Genomic DNA, 17,868 nt, shown 5'->3' on the forward strand with positions numbered 1-17,868 from the left:
TCCGGCGCATCGCACCTCTTACTTATGTAGTTAACTCCGGTGATTCAACCACATCTCAGCGGCGCCGGGTGCACCCAGAAATATATTAGGGTGGTACTTTGGGGGCTTGTTGGTAACACATGTCAACAGAAATAGCGCTGAAACAGGACAAGGAACAAGCAAGAACACAAACGTGCGCTAACTTCCAACAGTTTATTACGGACCCCAGGGCAGTAAATATACACGGCGTGGCAATGCATTGCACAGACGCAGTACGCAGACAGGAGTATCAACAATTATCAATGGTTCTCAGATAAGTTCTTTTTGCGGTACACCTACAGACGGTTTTGCAATACACGTGTCACCTAGGCTATCTATGGCTTCAGCTTCGATTATTTCGCGGGTGAGTTTGCTAGGGTTTTTCGTGATGACCTTGCATGCCCCAAAGACATGTTCACAATCTACACAGTGTCTGCAGTGCATATCAAGAAAATCACCTTTTTTTCTTTAACATTGTAGCGATGTTCACTTAAGCGTTCGTTGAGGCACCTTCCACTCTAACCAATATATTTCTTTCCGCATGTGAGTATAAGGTTATACACAATTGATTCCTTACATTCAACGAACTTTTTCACATGCTTTGTACTACAACCGTCCTTGTGAACATCGCCACAATGTTAAAGAAAAAAGAGGTGGTTTTCTCGGTATGCACTGCAGACACTGTGTAGATTGTGAAACTGTCTTTGAGACATGCAAGGTCATCACAAAAAACCCCGCGAAATCATCGAAGCTGAAGCCATAGATAGCCTAGGTGACATGTGTATTGCAAACACGTCTGTAGGTTTATCGCAAAAAGAACTTAATTATCTGAGAAACCACTGATAATTGTTAATCCTCCTGTCTGCGCACTCCGTCTGCGCAATGCATTGCCACGTCGTGTATATTTACTGCCCTGGGGTCCGTAATAAACTGTTGGAAGTTAGCGCTCGTGTGTGTTCTTGCTTTTTTCTTGTCGTGTCTCTGCGCTATTTTTGTTGACCCAGAAATAGCTCATGTTGCGCGCCTAAAGCATTTTTTACGTGCGCTAAAGGCCCTAACTATCTGAATTTCGGACATTTTGTTAACCTTTCTGTGTTTATTTTTAAACATTCAGGTGATGCCTTTTAAGGGGAAGTAATGCCGTGAACAATTCAAATCTTTATTGGTTATTTTTGATAGCCGCCGGCACGCAGCCTTATCATTGTGATTCCAGCGCGCGGATCTTTTCTGTATTCTTTATGTGTTGACACTCATTGTCCCGATACGACGCTTTATCATATTCTTTGTCGCGCAAGATGCGTTGAGATATATCTCTAACATTCCGGCCACTCGCATGTGTTTCTGCAATGTTCCAGGTTGTGCTATAGCCACTGTGTGTGGCTTTATCTAGTTGTTTCTTAGCCCCCTTAAACTGAGTGTTGACGTGCGCGAGACGTATTCGTAGTTAGACGACCGACGAGAATGTTTGTTGTTGTCGCTGCCGCCAATTCTCTTAGTTCTTTTGCGGGCGCAAGTCATCCCAAAAATGAGTTTTATTCAAGTACAACCCGAGTGCCTTCATTTGAGGTACTGGGCTTGTCACCCCTACGTGACAATAGGCTTGATCATCATCATCATCATCATCATCAGCCTGATTATACCCACTGCAGGGCGAAGGCCTCTCCCATATTTCTCCACTTAACCCGGTTCTGTGCTAGCTGCATCCACTTGACCCCTGCGAACTTCTTAACCTCATCCGCCCACCTAACTTTCTGCCGCCCCCTGCTACGCTTTCCTTCCCTTGGAATCCAGTTTGTTACCCTCAGCGACCATCAGTTATCCTCTCTTCGCTCTACATGTCCTGCCCATGTCCATTTCTTCTACTTAATTTCCACTAGAATGTCGGTAACTTGAGTTATTTCTCTGACCCACTCTGATGCCAGTGCAATAAAATGCGAACGCATGCTTCTGATCAGACTGGCCGCGCTGACAGCGCGCTGTAAATGTTTTATGGCGAATCTTAATTCCATTCTAAAATGCGCAATAAGGGAGAATATTTCTTTCCCTTCGTTTCTGATTGTCAACATAGTTTGGTTTATGAGGGTTAACGTCCCATAGTGACTGAGGTTTTGAGAGACTCAGTAGTGGAGGGCTCCGGACATTTCTACCACACGGGGTTCTTTAACACGCGCTAACATTGCACAGCCCACGGGCATTTTGCCTTTCGCCTCCATCGAAAAGCTGCTGCCGCGGCTAGGATTCGATCCCGCATTCTCAGGTGTGGGAGCGCCGAACCGCTGCTCCACTGCGGCGGGGATCGTGAAAATATAAATTGCCTCAATAGAACGTAATATTTTAAAATAAGTTGGCCTTCGTAACAGATTAGCAGCACTTTCCCGTTCTCAGCCTTGCCAGCGCATTACCAGATGCGGGTCAGTAATTGCCAAAGACTGTGTATAGATAAGACCGTCCCCGGAGAAAAGGTACTCGGAAGATACGGCCCCGGAAAAAACGTCCCCTGAAGAAAAGGTCCCTAAAAAAGCGGCCACTGAGAACAAACGTCCCTAAGGCAAAGATTGGACCGCAAATGGGCCCATTTTGTTACATTCTTTCTTGGCTTTGAGATAAGTGAAATCATCATTTAGGACCTAGGTCCCCTGTGTGTGTGTGACGTGTGTACATTCACCAAGGTCAATGTAACAGGTCCCGTTACCTGGAAGAAAACGCGTGCAGCTGCCTATTGCCAGCGGTATCAACTCGGTGATGAGGATGAACGATGCAAAGGGCCCCTGCAAACTGTGTGGTAAAATATTAAAGCATAAAAAAAAGGATTACTCCAAAGAACTAGAAAGCAAATATAATATTCACGCTCAGGAATGAATGCAGTTTTCGTTTCCTGCGTAAGGAAAAACGAGTCATATTTATAATAATATTTTAACTTTTTTCTAGCGACTTCTCTCGTCATTTAGTATCCGCTGCATAGTTACCCAAAGCTCAGAAATGGATCAGACCAAAGCTTTTTTTCATCCGCGGATGGGTGCGTCATCGGCCCCGGTTCAACGTTCATCGTTGCTTGCTGCGTACAGTGTGGGTTATCTGTACCAAACAGCCAGTATTGCATTCTGCTCGTTGTGGTAGAGTTTTACAGCAAGACGAAGACTGTGTGTGCTCGATAAGAAATTAATTGCCGCTGCATGTGCGCATTTTCGGAAGATGGGACAATGCTGCGTCACAGCTCGGCGGCTCGGCTCGGCCTCCCAGGCACGTCGCAAAAATGGCGTATCGCTGCATCTGTTTTAATTGAATGGTGAAGGTGAGATTTTATTGCCCCCAAGTTGCGTATCCCATTGCGCAAAGCCTTCCGTTCCGCTCCCTTTGCTGCGTGTTTTGCTTACTGCGTCATATTACCGCACCAACGTTCGCTGAATGTGCTTTAGCTGGTATCACAAGGATGTTCCTATTGTAATTGGGATCTTTCTCAAGAATATGTCAAATGCTAAAGTTGTAAATTTGTAGCCTCCCATTGACTCCTCTCAGTGGCAAATGAAGCGCGAATAAAATAATGGAATCGTGAACAGGGCGAGATTTATTGGAGCGAAGCTATATCGCAGATGTTTCCACTTCTCAGACTCATTACCTTCTAAATACTAGCAATCCCAATTTTAATTGCTTACCTAAGCTCTTACAGTTGGGTGTTCTAACACTAGCGTTCGTTTTTCTTTGTTCTTTAACACTGATATGTACTTTGCTTGTTAGAAAAATCATGTAGCCTTTTATAATCTCATCGCGTTTCTTTTGGAGACCTACGCTCAGGTCATTTTGTTATCACGAGGATTTCATGAAGACCGTGACGAATGAATGGTGGTCGTATTCCTACATTTCCAATTTAGCATTCTCGTGAAGCGTCTATGTGTGTAATCGTAAATTAATAAAGCCTGGCTTTCTATGCAGCACAGCTTCACTCATTTGTGCCCTTAGTGAAATCCCTCAAGCCATGGGGAATGATTCAGCCATGTGCTTGCTCAATTCACTTGAAGGCCCTTTATGTTCACAAACGTGCCCGAAGAAATAAGCCTCGGAATGCATTTACATGTCACGCAACGAAACACTAGGCTAATGACGACGTAGTCAGAACGATGCTATGCTAAGGTGGTTAAAGATGCCGTAACATTTCAGTTAACGTAAAACCTGACTGTAGGAATCCATGTCAAGTAAATTTGGCTCAACAGTTACGGTGTCCATTTTTCTGCCTTATCCGAGCGTGGCGCTGCCTCCGTCGTTGTTGGCCTTGTTTTTCGTCCAAAAGTAAAAAGACTAATTCCCCGCCAATAGTACGTCACTGTGACGTCACACGCTTTTCTGACGTCACAACGTCATGTGTTTGCTTTGCCGCACAGTTCGCAGGGGGCGCCGGGAAACTAAAGCCTCGCTCAGAGTCGACACGCAGACTTCTATGGAAGTTACGCTACCATATACTCTTTCTACCAATCATTCACTGCGGAAAAGCATGGTGAAAGAGCCATCTGGCTCTACATATATTGCATGGTTCTGCGTTCGGCAGTTCGTTCAGCAATCATTAGACACGTATAATGAGCTCGGTAATACTACCCGCTCAAAAAGGTACAAGCGGCTCCGTCTTGGGGAACCGCATAGAACAGAAGGCCTCTCTATAGAACTACCTCGAAGACCTTCCGGTGACGAGGTAAACCCTCCATCTCAAGATGGTGTAGAATCCTTGCTGCAGTGCGATGGTGATGGAGATGCTTTATTGGGGAAGGCAGGAAGCTTACCCGGTCGTTGATCATTGTCATCCTAACGCACCGCTTCAAGCTTCCGGCCCAATAAAAGCCGGTGGTCAGCTCGCATCTCCCCCGCAAATAAGGCGAAGACGAGGCGCTGTCACTGTGTCACTACTACCATCTTTTTTTTTTTTTTTATGAATGCCCCGCATCCGTTTGATGTTCGGTCACTTCCAAGCTGACAGGTGAAAGCGCTGTAGCATGCATTATTGCACGGGAAATGCAGTCCCCGCTTGGGGACATTTTGTTTCATACTTCGCAAATACGGACATCTTTCTGGGGATATTTTTTCCGGGGACGTTTTAGCGGAACCTCTAGAGAGTACTTTACTTTCTCGCAATAAACTTGAAAAGAAACATCTCGCTTTCGGTTTGACGCGATAGGCTGTCTATCAGGCTTCTCAGACAAAATTTGCTGGAGATAATATTAGCTTTGAAACAACCTCTTGCACAGATTAACACACTGAATGAGAATGAAGTTAATTTTGAATTTGCTTCCCACGCCGTCAGTATTCATTACGTCTCATGTGGCCTTTTATTTGCATGTTTGAACAAAGCAGGGGAGGATTTCAATAGCTTCCTTGCGCCTCAAGACGAAGACCCGGCCACGCAGGTCACCGCCAGCGTCACGGTGAGCTTATACGGCTTGCTTGCAAAACCCCGGTATCCTGTGTTGCAGCATATTTACACGTGATGCCAAGCAGCGTCATGGCATGAAAAACTAGCATAATGCCTACTTAAGGCGAAAGCCTTTAATGGCTCCTACTGTCGTCGACAAAAAGTTGTTCGCGGGACCGGCACACCTGATTGGTCGACAGATAAGTGACGTCACCAGCCGACAAATTCGAAGCGACCAATCAGAAGTCTCAACTTGTCTAGCGTTCCTCCCATCTGCAATCCCACACTTGAACGCGCGCCAAAGAACTCCACGCGACAGGAGCGATGGTGTACCGTCCAAACGCACACTTGTCGTAGAAGGTATGATAGATACTGCGCCCTTCCTTTCCTGTACACCAATTATAATTATTAGTAGCACTGCAACGAACGCCGATAAAAGTCAAACAAAGAGATGCAAATGATAGGAGAGGAAGGGTAGGCTTTCGTCATTCTCCTCTTAAGAGACGTCAAAGAGAGCCTCTAATTTTTCAGAGATTAAGCATCGTCCTACACAGGCTACATCACCCGGCAACGTCGCGAAAAGCAGCTGTGGATAGCTTTCGCCTGCTGTTGTAAAGATAGCCTCCGCTCCTCCACTGTTTGTTTTACGTTTTGTTCTGAAATTGCGGAGTATCTGCCGTACGCTAAGTGCACCTGAAGCTCACAGCTTAATTGTGGTCGTCAGAAATCTCAATATACATGAGAATATGAATGAGAATTTTTCTGCATTGACTGGTGAGAACATTTGTGCCATTTCTCTACCGCTGAAATCTTCTGATGTAATCGCGACAAAATGCATGTTTAGTGTTGAATAAAGCTATTTTATAATACTGCGACTAAAATAAGCATACGCTCTGAGCTTGTTATATGCAGGTAAAGATTGCAAAATAGGAAATATATTTGTTGAAGACATCCACACTGAGAACAAGTCCCCTTTTCCACCCATGATTATATTATTGCGCAGTTAGTGAATATACCATTTTCACAATGTCAAGAGTATCACCATTAACCCTTTAATTCTCTTCGTAGTTTTCCTTCAAAATATTTGCAGCTAAATTTCACATCTTCATAGACGTTAATGCGGAATGATGTCCAAGATTTCAAAGCTAGATCCGCCTTTGGATCAATATTTTTCAAGAATAATGCGAAATGAATGATTGTTCTATTTTCTAGTGTCGGCCCTTCTTTCTTGCAGCCCGAAGAGTTCATGGCGAGGTACTTGGCGCAGAGGGTGGGTGCCGTGTACAACGCTACGCTAACCGGTAGGAAACTGTTGTACTTTCGTAGATCACAAACACGCGGCCTACAAGCGCGGTTGGAGATATTGTTTCCTCGCTTTCGGCACCATATAATGTTGTCTTCGCAAAAAAAGATACAGGTAGCCGCCGCACACTGCAGTGTTGATTATAAGTGCCTAGGATACGAATGAGCGCATCCTTCGCTAGAAGCCTGAGAATAATGTTTACTAGATATCTTTGGTAGGACATTTTCCTGCGCAACAGTTCGGAAGAACTGTCAGATAAATGTGGTTTCGCAATCTTTTCGCGTAATGTTGTACACAGTTACTGAATATATGCACGTTCGAAGGGATTTACTAATTTCTATATAAAACGCTTTGCACTGTGGAGCTTCATATACTGACGGGCCAGGCAATATTATTATATTGTCGCCAATGGTTTTCTTTGTTTCTAATTTCGCGTAATGTTAGTTTTATTGCTTCTGCAGCGCTCATTTTGTTCCTCTCACGAGTCCGAAGCAAGCAAGCAATTCGTAACACGCGTTAGTAATTTCAGCTACACTGTATCTGATAGGCACGCACGAAAAGCTAGTTTGCTGCCGATGGCCGCTTGGTTAAAGCGGTCTCCGCTCGTGGGCCAAGATACTCATTGAGCATGCCATTGGAGGGCCCCGGAAACTGAACTCGTTCCTTAGAGCGGTACTTAAAAGCTTCAGGGTAAGCCCTCCTGTCACCGTGTAGATGGAAAGCAGCTCGATGGCATTTCAGCTAATTAGCTTCTGCGTAGATGAAGGGAAACAAGCGCTGGGCCGTCATAGTGCATGAATGACAAAACGAATGATTCCAGGCGGTCTGTATTCACGACGCGCCCGAAATACAAAACAAATGAGCGTGTGCAGATTTCCACAATAGCGCCTTTTCACCCAGCGGGTCTGAACAGCGTGGCATCGGAGAGGGCTCGCATTGCCTACGATACTAAGTCGAAGCGCGGGGGGAAATGCCGCTTGATTTTGAAAGCTGGGGAAGTGCGCACACTGCGTCGACAAGAGGCATCAGGTGCAGATTGTGAGCCTCTAACTGTGTGCGCGGCTCCGATTCCGTTGGAGAATGAAAGGAAAGCACCAAGGCTGTTGCGATTCCGCACGAGCACAAAAAAGGTTGTCAGCATTAGTGGAGACCGCAGTTTTGTGACGAACCAACGGATACCTGACAGTCCGAGGCTACATTGCGCAACAGCGAGTCGTTCACAACCTCAGCAAAAGCCATCGAAAAATGTAGTCCTTGCCGCATTCCTCGCGTGAATAGGAAGGCGCCTGCAGTGGTGCCGTTGACTACAGTTGTATACGAGAGGCCTGTATAGAAAGGCTGTACAAAATGTGTTATTTCTCCGGGCAGACCAAACGTACACAAAGCAAATACGTAGTTATGTTCGATGCGTTAGAAGCTGTGGGGTGGCGTAAAATTTAACCGAGTATATTGTGGGGACAGTTGATCAAACATTAGCTGAACAAAAAACGTAGCAAACAAGACAAGGACACGACAAAGCTCCATGTAGAGTTACACGTAGCTCTGTCCTGTCTTTGTCTTCCTTGTCTTGTCATAGTGCTGTCATAGTTGAAGTAAATAAAATAAGGCACTAGTTTTTTACTGCGTACAATAGTTGCTTAGCCCTACTGTACACAGAGTTGTCAGCGTCAGGGACGCTCACTGCCTGAGCTCTAGGAAGGGCTGTATAAATGTCCTATGAAAACCTTTCATACGCCTTCCACAAGACTTCCATAAGATATAGTAACTTCAAATTTGCAGTCTTAGTTTAGGAGCGTGATCTGACACAAGACGAGAGAGAAGACTGATATTTTATACCCTACCTCTCAGCGAAAGATTCCGCCGGCCTCAAACGTCGGCGGTTTGATGTAAACGTCAAAATACGTTTCATTTTGCTGCAGAACAATAGCCAGGAATGTCAGATATCATATTATAAATATAATTAAGTGGGATAGAAACCCACCACAAGTGCAACCGGACCTGGTTCTGTCGACAACTTGAGGACGCCGAGGGCCACCGGAATTCCTCTGGTGTCGCTGCTCGGCTTAGCGAAGCGCCTGTGTCCCCGCAGAGCTGAGGAAAGGTCTCGTAGTAAGAGCAAATGCTTTATCAATTTCTTCTTGCCGGTGAAGCACTTGCGACCAAACCAGGGCAGATACGAGCGCACTGCATGGCTCTGAATGGCGGCGGATATGCCCATGTAGTGTCGTCAGCGAGAAGAGGACTTCCACACGACTTTGCTGATCGCTATGTTGGCTTAGAACCTGCACATCCTCAAGTTCAATGTCAGCGTGCAGTTGCAAGCGAAAGACTGCCGCCCACAATAAAGAGCTTGATAATATGGCAGAACTGCTCAGAATTGGACGAGTTAGTTCATGGCGATGGGAAGGTAGTGCGCAAGAAAAGACAACCACAAAAAACGACAGGACAGGAGGAGCGCGCACTGTCAACGGATATTTATTCGAAAGGAAGGTACTCTTATGTTGTTTTGTCAACTGAGGCAAAGGCGGTATAAAACGATTATATTTTAATATTCACAACAAGCAGGGAGGTTGCGGAGGCCAATTGGGGTAGCGTGCCTTCCATGAAACATAATTCACCACTCTGTCATTTCATTGACGTATCGCTGATAGAGACTGTCACTTTTTTTAGATGGACTACAGAGTTTCTTGAACATTTAATGCATTCTATCAATGCAATGCTATGGCGGTATGTTTGGATGCATTGCGAAGTGATGAACTTTGATGAAAACGACGATATGCACTGATCAGCGCGAGAGTCTGGCTGTCAAAAAAGCAGGGTAATCAACTGCAACCATAGCTATGACGTCGCGTATTCCTTCACATGGCCGAGAAATTCCCGTGGACATCCTAGTTTTCATATTTCATCTGTGAAACAATGTTTCTTCTCCCAAAAATGGAACTGAAAAAAAAAACGAAAAAGGCAAGTAACGTCTCCAAAGGAGCACACAATGCATTTCTGAAAAAAAAAATTGTACTCTCGATACACCTGAGTAAGGTGGAGTAACTAGCTCCATTTTTCGGGGCGGCAGTATAGCGCTACGTGTTAAAGAAAACATACTAAAACTTAGTAATTACGAAAAAAAATGAGTGTACAATACACTAAACAGGAAAAGACAAAAACTTCTACGGCTGCACTAAGTGATGTTAGGTGCAGTAATGTGGAAGCATTGCGAGTTCTGTCTGGCCGCTTTGTGAATTCGCCTGACGCTACGCTCACGGACATCGGCTGCACTCAGCCAGATGGCGTATGTGTGTTGCATACGCCACTGACATGTGCCATCTAGTTATCAGTGCCATAGGCCATTGAAATGCGTGCGATGCTGTGCGTATGATAGCTGGTTGGTTGGGTTGTGGGCCTAACGTCCCAAATCGACTCAGTCTATGAGACGTCGCATGTGGAGGACTCCGGAAATTTCGACACGGGAGTTTTTAACGTGCACTGACATCGCACAGCACTCGGGCGCCTGCTTTCCGCCTTCATTGAATAGCTGCCACCCCTCACAGGATTCGATTCCGCCTCCTTGGGCACAGCAGTCGAGCGCCATAACCACTGCGCCACCACGGCACGGTGTGCGTATGATTGCGTGTGTACGTGCGCCTTACTCTGCGTAAGTTGTATACGTAGCTTAAGTCAAGGAAAGGCGTGACTGGAACTATATGAATATAATGATGTTCACTGCACAGAGCGAGCTAGGTGCGTTGAAAGCTGAGGAATACAACGATGTTCACTGCACCGCGCGAGAGTCCTGCATCTTTACACAGAGCCTTATCGGTGACGGCGATAGCATATCGCTGTCGTGCTTGGGCCAAACTAATTGAAGTTTCTTTTTCTTCATTGAAAATTCGTACGGACGCACTCTGTCCACAATTTTTACCCGCGCCACTCATGAACCCAGAAATGCTACCGCATGAAAATAAGCAACAACAAAACAGGCTCAAAGCATGCATATTGTCACATAGTGGTGACAACGCCATTGGCGACAGATGAGGAGGATTGAAATTCACTGAAACAAATTCTTTATTTTGACTGACGCACCCACAAAAGAACTAAGCAAATTGGCGGCGGCGAGAGCAACAAACGTGCTCGTCGATCGTCGACCTAAGAGTGCCTGTCGCACACGTCAACGCTCAATTTAAAGGTGGCTCAGAACCGATCGCTTTACTTGGTACTGGTGCAGGTCATTCAGTGATGAGCCACGCCCTCGCCCAGGAATTGAGCAAAGTGCGACGCCATGGTTGGGCTCTAGCATTCGCATGGCTGGAGGTCACATCATTAGTCCGGCCGGAAGGTGCAGAGCCCGAATTGGCATCCGCGGTTTCGTCTACATCGGGGAATTCGTCGTCTTGCGCGACTGTTCGAGAGATTTGATCCTGGGGCTCGACTTTCTGCAGGCAAACGATACTGTGATCGACCTACACGAGGCAGGTGTCACATTCTCGACTAAACGGGCAGTGGCACGCTTCGAGACTCGCAATCCCTGTAGCTATGCTCTGCGTATCGTGGAAGATGATATCACAGTGCCACCACGGTGCAGTGTCCTGATGCGCGGGCAGAATAACCTATTTGATGACTTTGAGGGCATGGCGGAGGGTCATATCCCACTGCTGCTTGAGAGGGGTCTCATTGTTGCTCTAGGTCTTGTCCACCTACGGGATGGCTGCACTACCGTTATGCTCACCAACGTTTCGAATTTCAGCACCTTGTCAAAGGCACAGGTCATCTCCTTCCTCCAAGACGTCGCGGAGTGTCCAGATTTGTGCACCATTGAAGGAGCCCTTCAAGACGACACTGGACCTCGTCACGTTCTGCCACCTGTCGAAATAAACACCGAGTTATCGCCGGCTCAGAAGGATCTGCTTTCGGATGTCTTGGCAGATTTTGCAGACTGCTTCGCCACGTCTTCCAAAGTGGGCAGAACTCCGGTCGCCAAGCACCGTATAATAACAGACGAGACCACGCGCCCCGTATGCCAACGCCCATACCGCGTTCCTCCAACGGAACGAGCAGCCATTCAGAGACAGGTCACCGAAATGCTTTCCGACGATGTCATTCAGCCGTCTACAAGCCCGTGCGCTTCACCGGTTTGCGTCAGAAAGGACAACACTCTGCGGTTCTGTGTCCATTACAGAAAACTTAATTTCGTCACTAAAAAGGACGTTTACCCACTTCCCCGCATAGACGATGCACTCGATCTACTGCGAGATGCCCGATACGTCTCGTCGCTAGACCTAAAAAGTGGGTATTGGCAAATAGAGGTGGATGAGAGAGACCGGGAGAAGACGGCTTTCGCAACACCCGATGGCTTGCATGAGTTTAAGGTGCTACTATTTGGCCTATGCTTAACACCGGCCACGTTCCAACGCATGATGGATACCGTTCTGTCCGATTTGAAGTGGCAGTCGTGTTTGGGTTACCTGGACGATGTCGTCATATTTTCGACCACCTTCGACCAACACCTAAAACGGTTACGCCTTGTGTTAAAAGCTCTCCGGGACGCCAATCTGACAATCAAACCGGAGAACTGTCACTTCGGATTTGAGGAATTTCGCTTCCTTGGTGACATGGTCAGCGCAAAAGGTGTTTGGCCGGACCCTGAAAAGACAGCTGCCGTTTCTGGTTTTCCGCGCCCGACGGACAAGCAAGCTGTCCGATGGTTCTTAGGTTTGTGCTCCTATTACAGACGCTTTGGACGAGACTTTTCGCACATCGCGAAACAACTTTAGATGACACGCCGTTCCTGTGGGGAAGTGAACAAGAGACCGCTTTCCTTGAGCTTCGTAATCGCCTACAGAATCCCCCGATACAAGGCCATTTTGATGAAAACGCCGCAACTGACTTCCACACTGATTCCAGCAATGTTGGGATTGGAGCAGTACTAACTCAGTGGCAAGATGGTGCAGAACGTGTCATCGCTTACGCGAGCCGAACGCTTGCCTGCTCCAAAACCAAGTATTCAACAACTGAGAAAGAATGTTAGGCGGTAATATGGGCCCTCATCAAGTTCCAGCCATACCTCTACGGCCGACCATTCCTCGTTATAAGCGACCACCATTCATTATGCTGCCTCGCGAGCCTCAGAGACCCCTCAGGACGTTTAACTAGATGGAGCCTTTTTTGTATGACGTAACAGTCGTATACAAATCAGGACGGAAGCATCAGGATGCTGACTGTCTGTCGCGCTCGCCCATCGCCATATGTCCAGAAGAAACGGCCGGTGATTTTCCCTTTCTAGGGGCTATTAGTACAACCCAAATGGCGCAGCCGCAGAAAATGGGCCCAGTTGTAGCGCCACTCGTCGACTACCTGCAGGGCGTCGACGCCCGTATCCCCCGTGTTTTTCATCGTGGGTTTCAGACGTTCACTCTGCTTGGTAACGTGCTTTACAAGCGAAATTTTGCTAACATTGGAGAGACGTTTCTCCTTGTTATGCCCTCCGAGTTGCGCCCATATATATTGAGTGCCTGTCATGACGAATCCACCGCCGGCCACCTGGGGGTCAGCCGTACACTTGCACGAATTCGTCAAAAGTATTATTGGCCCAGGTTACTTCCATCGGTGCGGGTCTATGTACGCTCATGTCGTGACTGCCAACGTCGGAAGTCTCTGCCATTGAAACCCGCTGGATTTCTTCGGCCTGTTGCTCCGCCGAAGACCCTTTTCCATCAACTGGACATGGATCTTTTTGGTCCTTTTCCGAAGTCCTCGTCTGGCAACTGTTGGGTAGTCGTCGCGACAAACTACCTAACAAGGTACGCAGAGACCGCGTCCCTTGTTAAAGGTACTGCAGCCGAAGTTGTGCAATTTTTCATTTATAACATCATCCTACGTCATGGCGCTCCAGCCGTGGTAATCACTGATCGTGGAACAGCTTTTACGGCTCGCCTAATCCGGTTGGTCATGACTCTGACTCACACTAGCCATCGACGTGCGACGGCGTATTACCCTCGGACCAAAGGACTGGTGAAGCGCCTCAATCGGACCCACACCAACATGATTTCTATGTATGTGGACGCAGATCATCGCACCAGGGATGCGATTTTACCCTATATAACTTTCGCGTACAATACCGCCACTTAAGAGACGACGCGACTGACCCCGTTCCAGCTTGTCATCAACATCATCATTACCATCATCATCAGCAGGGCGAAGGCCTCTCCCATATTTCTCCACTTAACCCGGTTCTGTGCTAGCTGCATCCGCTTGACCCCTGCGAACTTCTTAACCTCATCCGCCCACCTAACTTTCTGCCGCCCCCTGCTACGCTTTCCTTCCCTTGGAATCCAGTTTGTTACCCTAAGCGACCATCGGTTATCCTCTCTTCGTACTACATCTCCTGCCCAAGCCCAATTCTTTTTCTTAATTTCCGCTAGAATGTCGGTAACTTGAGTTATTTCTCTGACCCACTCTGCACGCTTCCTATCTCTTAATGTTACCCCAACCATTTTTAGTTTCATAGCCCTCTGGGTTGTCCTCAACTTAAGTAGAACTCTCCTGGTTAGCCTCCACGTTTCAGCCCCATAGCAGGTAAGATGCAACTGTTGTATACTTTCTTCTTGAGCGATACCGGTAAGCTGCTAGTCATAATCTGCTGGTGCTTGCCAAACGCGCTCCATCCCAATTTTATTCTTCTTGTTATTTCCTTTTCATGGTTCGGATCTGCGGTTACTACCTGTACTAATTAGACATATTCGCCTACTACTTCCAGTACTACCTAACGTAAACTGCTCTTCCTTCCCGAGGCTGTTGAACAATACCTTAGTTTTCTGCATATTGATTTTCAAGCCTACCTTTTTACTTTTTCTTTCTAGGTCATCAATCAATATTTGCAGTTCATCCCCCGAGTTGCTTAGCACGGCAATGTCATCAGCAAATCGCAGATTACTGAAGTATTCTGCATCTACCCTTATTCCTAACTGCTCCCATTCCAAGTCTCTGAATACTTCCTCTAAGCAAGCTGTGAATAGTACAGGGGAGATTGTGTCTCCTTGCCTAACACCTTTCTTTATGGGAATTTTGTTACTTTCTTTATGCAGAACTATGGTTCCTGTACAGCCACGATATATATCTTCCAGCACTTTCACGTACGGCTCGTTTAACCCCTGATTTCGCAGTGCCTGCATCACCGCCGAGCTTTCAACTGAGTCAAATGCTTTTTCGTAATCAATGAGTGGTATGTATGAGGGCTGGTTATATTCCGAGAATTTTTCTATCACCTGATTGATGGTATGGATATGATCGATAGTAGAGTACAGTTTCCGAAACCCTGCTTGATCCTTTGCTTGATTGCAGTCTAAGGTTGCCCTGATTTTATTAGCGATTACCTTAGTAAATACCTTATATGTAAAAGACAGTAAGCTGATTGGTCTGTAATTTGTAAGGTCCTTAGAGTCCCCTTTCTTGTGAATGAGGATAATGTTTGCATTTTTCCATGGTTCCGGTACCGTCGATGACACCAGGCACTGCGTATACAGGGTGGCCAGCTTTTCTAACACGGTATCCCCCCCGTCCTTCAGCAAATCTGTAGTTATCTGATCCTCTCCAGCTGATTTCCCCCTTTTCATAGTTTCTAATGCTTTTTTGAAGAAGATGGACCCCTTCGCTGGACGCTGATGAGAAAGAAGCAGTTGTGGAATTGCCATCGCGCAGATTGTGTTGGTCTTGATCGCCCCGTTTCCCCGCCGTCCTCGACGCCGTCCTCGACGTACTACTATATATCCATCCTCGTCGTGCGTAGCGGCGGGGTATTGGTTGAACCATCGTCACTCGTCGTCAATGGAGGAGGATCTTCATTAGTTCGCCGTTTAGCAAACTCATTTCCAAAGGTTGCTTCTTTTAGTTTCCCCAATGGGGCTAGGAGACCGTTCTTGCACATACCCGCAGCCCGGCGACGCAAATCGGCCATTGTACTGCGATGGGGAGCGTAACAGATGTCTTGGCGACGCGTGCTCTCCCTGCGCAGGAAGTCGTCGATTTCCTGTGGTCGCTCGCCAGGACAGGTCCCTAGGGCGTCGACGGCGAAACCCCGGAGGCCAATCCGCCTGTACGGGTAGTGACGGAGTATCTGTCCAGCCTCACCACAATGGAAGCAAAGCGGTCGGTTGTTAGACATCCTCCAGGCGTCGCATTTCTTGGGGCTTAGAGATCGTTGATAGACATCGTGGGCGGGGGCCAAAAGGCAGCTTTAGAGAGCAGAGAGGTAGATACGAAGGGCTTGAGAGGTCGCATTGGGGTGCGGGATGACGTAATGCAGCAGAATAGTTCATCTCTATTCCTTCTTGCACTGGAGCTGTCTAGTTATTGTTCGTAAGTCAGGATGTAGTTGACAGTAGTTCTTTAAGATATTGATTCTGCTCTAAACCCAGGCACCAGTAGGGATGTTCAGTGTTCATGCCAGAGTGATAACTCGCCTGTACTGAGAAGTATCCTGTGACCATATTTTGGCTCTGACTGAGTCATCGCCGCGTCCTGCGGTTCCAGTCGCTAGACTTATTACACATCCACTCTATGGGATCGCACGCACTGTTAGGTGGCGCAGCAACGTATATTTCGCAGCACCAGAATTGACAGCCTCCACACATATACATCCAGGCGCGAAGTAACAGTTCTGTTGAAGCAACCATTACCACCACAAAAGAGGCTTCTGTGCGAGCTGATGCGCAATGTTTTCATTCTTTATAATACTGCTGAACAATTCAGTACGTACTGTGAGAGAATGATCAGTGCGGCTCCGTTTGTTTTTACGAAAAAAGCTGGTATATTTAACGAAAACATCTCAAATAAACTTTCGAAAAATCACTACGGGGCCTAAAATAACAAGCAACAGCTCTTGTTCGTTCTGGTGCAAGAAAATGTATTCCTTGGTAATAAAACTTGGAGAGTAGCCCGACAGTTATAAATTACTTTTTGACCGGCTATAATTGACCCCAGTAATCGGTTATTTTGTTTGACGTATGCGATACGGCTCCACAGTTGCACTAAGCATAACGAGGGATAGGCTAAAAGCACTTGCTGCTGGGCTAGTTGGTTTCGCTTCATAATTACTAGTTGGCGCTTCGTCCCGTCAGCTACCTTTGTGTCTTGTCTGTTTTTGCGCCATAAAATTATTTAATTATGAACTAGGGATAGGGAACCTGAAGGAATCCGTGGAAAAATGTTCCATTGTTTTTAAATGCCGTCTTCCTTCGTGCAGAATGTGCGAAGGTTGCGAGGGAGACCAGGCATCTGGCGAGCGACTTCACCCGCATGCTACAGCAGGACGCCTTGCACACTGTGACCGGCTTCGAAGGTTTTGCAGGTGCAATCACAGCGCTGGACGGCGTAGGCGTGCTCAAGGTACGCTTCGTGGGCCCCTGAACGAAAATCACAAGAAGGCTGTTTCATGACAGCCAAGAAGTAAAATAAACGAAAAGAACACTTAACGAACAGATAAGAGTTAAAAGACTACAATAGTTGTATTGATATCACCCGGGTTACAATGAACACGTCATTGTTCACGCAATTTCGCACACGCACAATCCCAGGTAGCACAAAGTGGGCTATGAAGGGTGGGCCCCGGTGGGCCCGGTGTAGGCAATGCAGGACAGCCCCGGTGGGCTCAATGTGGGTGCTGCAAGAGGGGCCGACGTAGGCCTGAAAGGGGCTGTCGACAAAGCCCCGATGAGCCCTACTTGGGACCGATGCAGGCAACCCTTGCGGGGCTGCCCACATTTTTCTCGCATTTCTAAAAGGGCCCATCCCGCCAACTCCCCACGATAGTCCTACTTTGGACAGATTCGGGCAGCCGCTCTGGATGAACATTTTTTTTTATTTCGGTTAGCCCTTCAGATAATGACATAGGACCGATGCGGGTTCTATAACGCAAGCCGCACTTGGGCTTGCCCACATTATTCTCATAGGGGTCCGATGCAAGAAATTGATGGGAAGCCCTAGTCCAAGTTTTCCCATTCAATATTTATGCACATAATTAATTATTTTATACATGTCGGCACTTTCTAAACAGCCACAATAATAAATTTTACAATAATTCATAACATTATTCTAGCCTAAATGACTTCATGTACATCTTGTTCAGGCTATGGAGATATGTGTTCTGAACAGTAATATTGGCTGA

Source organism: Amblyomma maculatum, chromosome 8 (genome assembly GCF_055883805.1).
Source record: "Amblyomma maculatum isolate TAMU_Amacu chromosome 8, ASM5588380v1, whole genome shotgun sequence".
NCBI lineage: Eukaryota > Metazoa > Arthropoda > Arachnida > Ixodida > Ixodidae > Amblyomma > Amblyomma maculatum.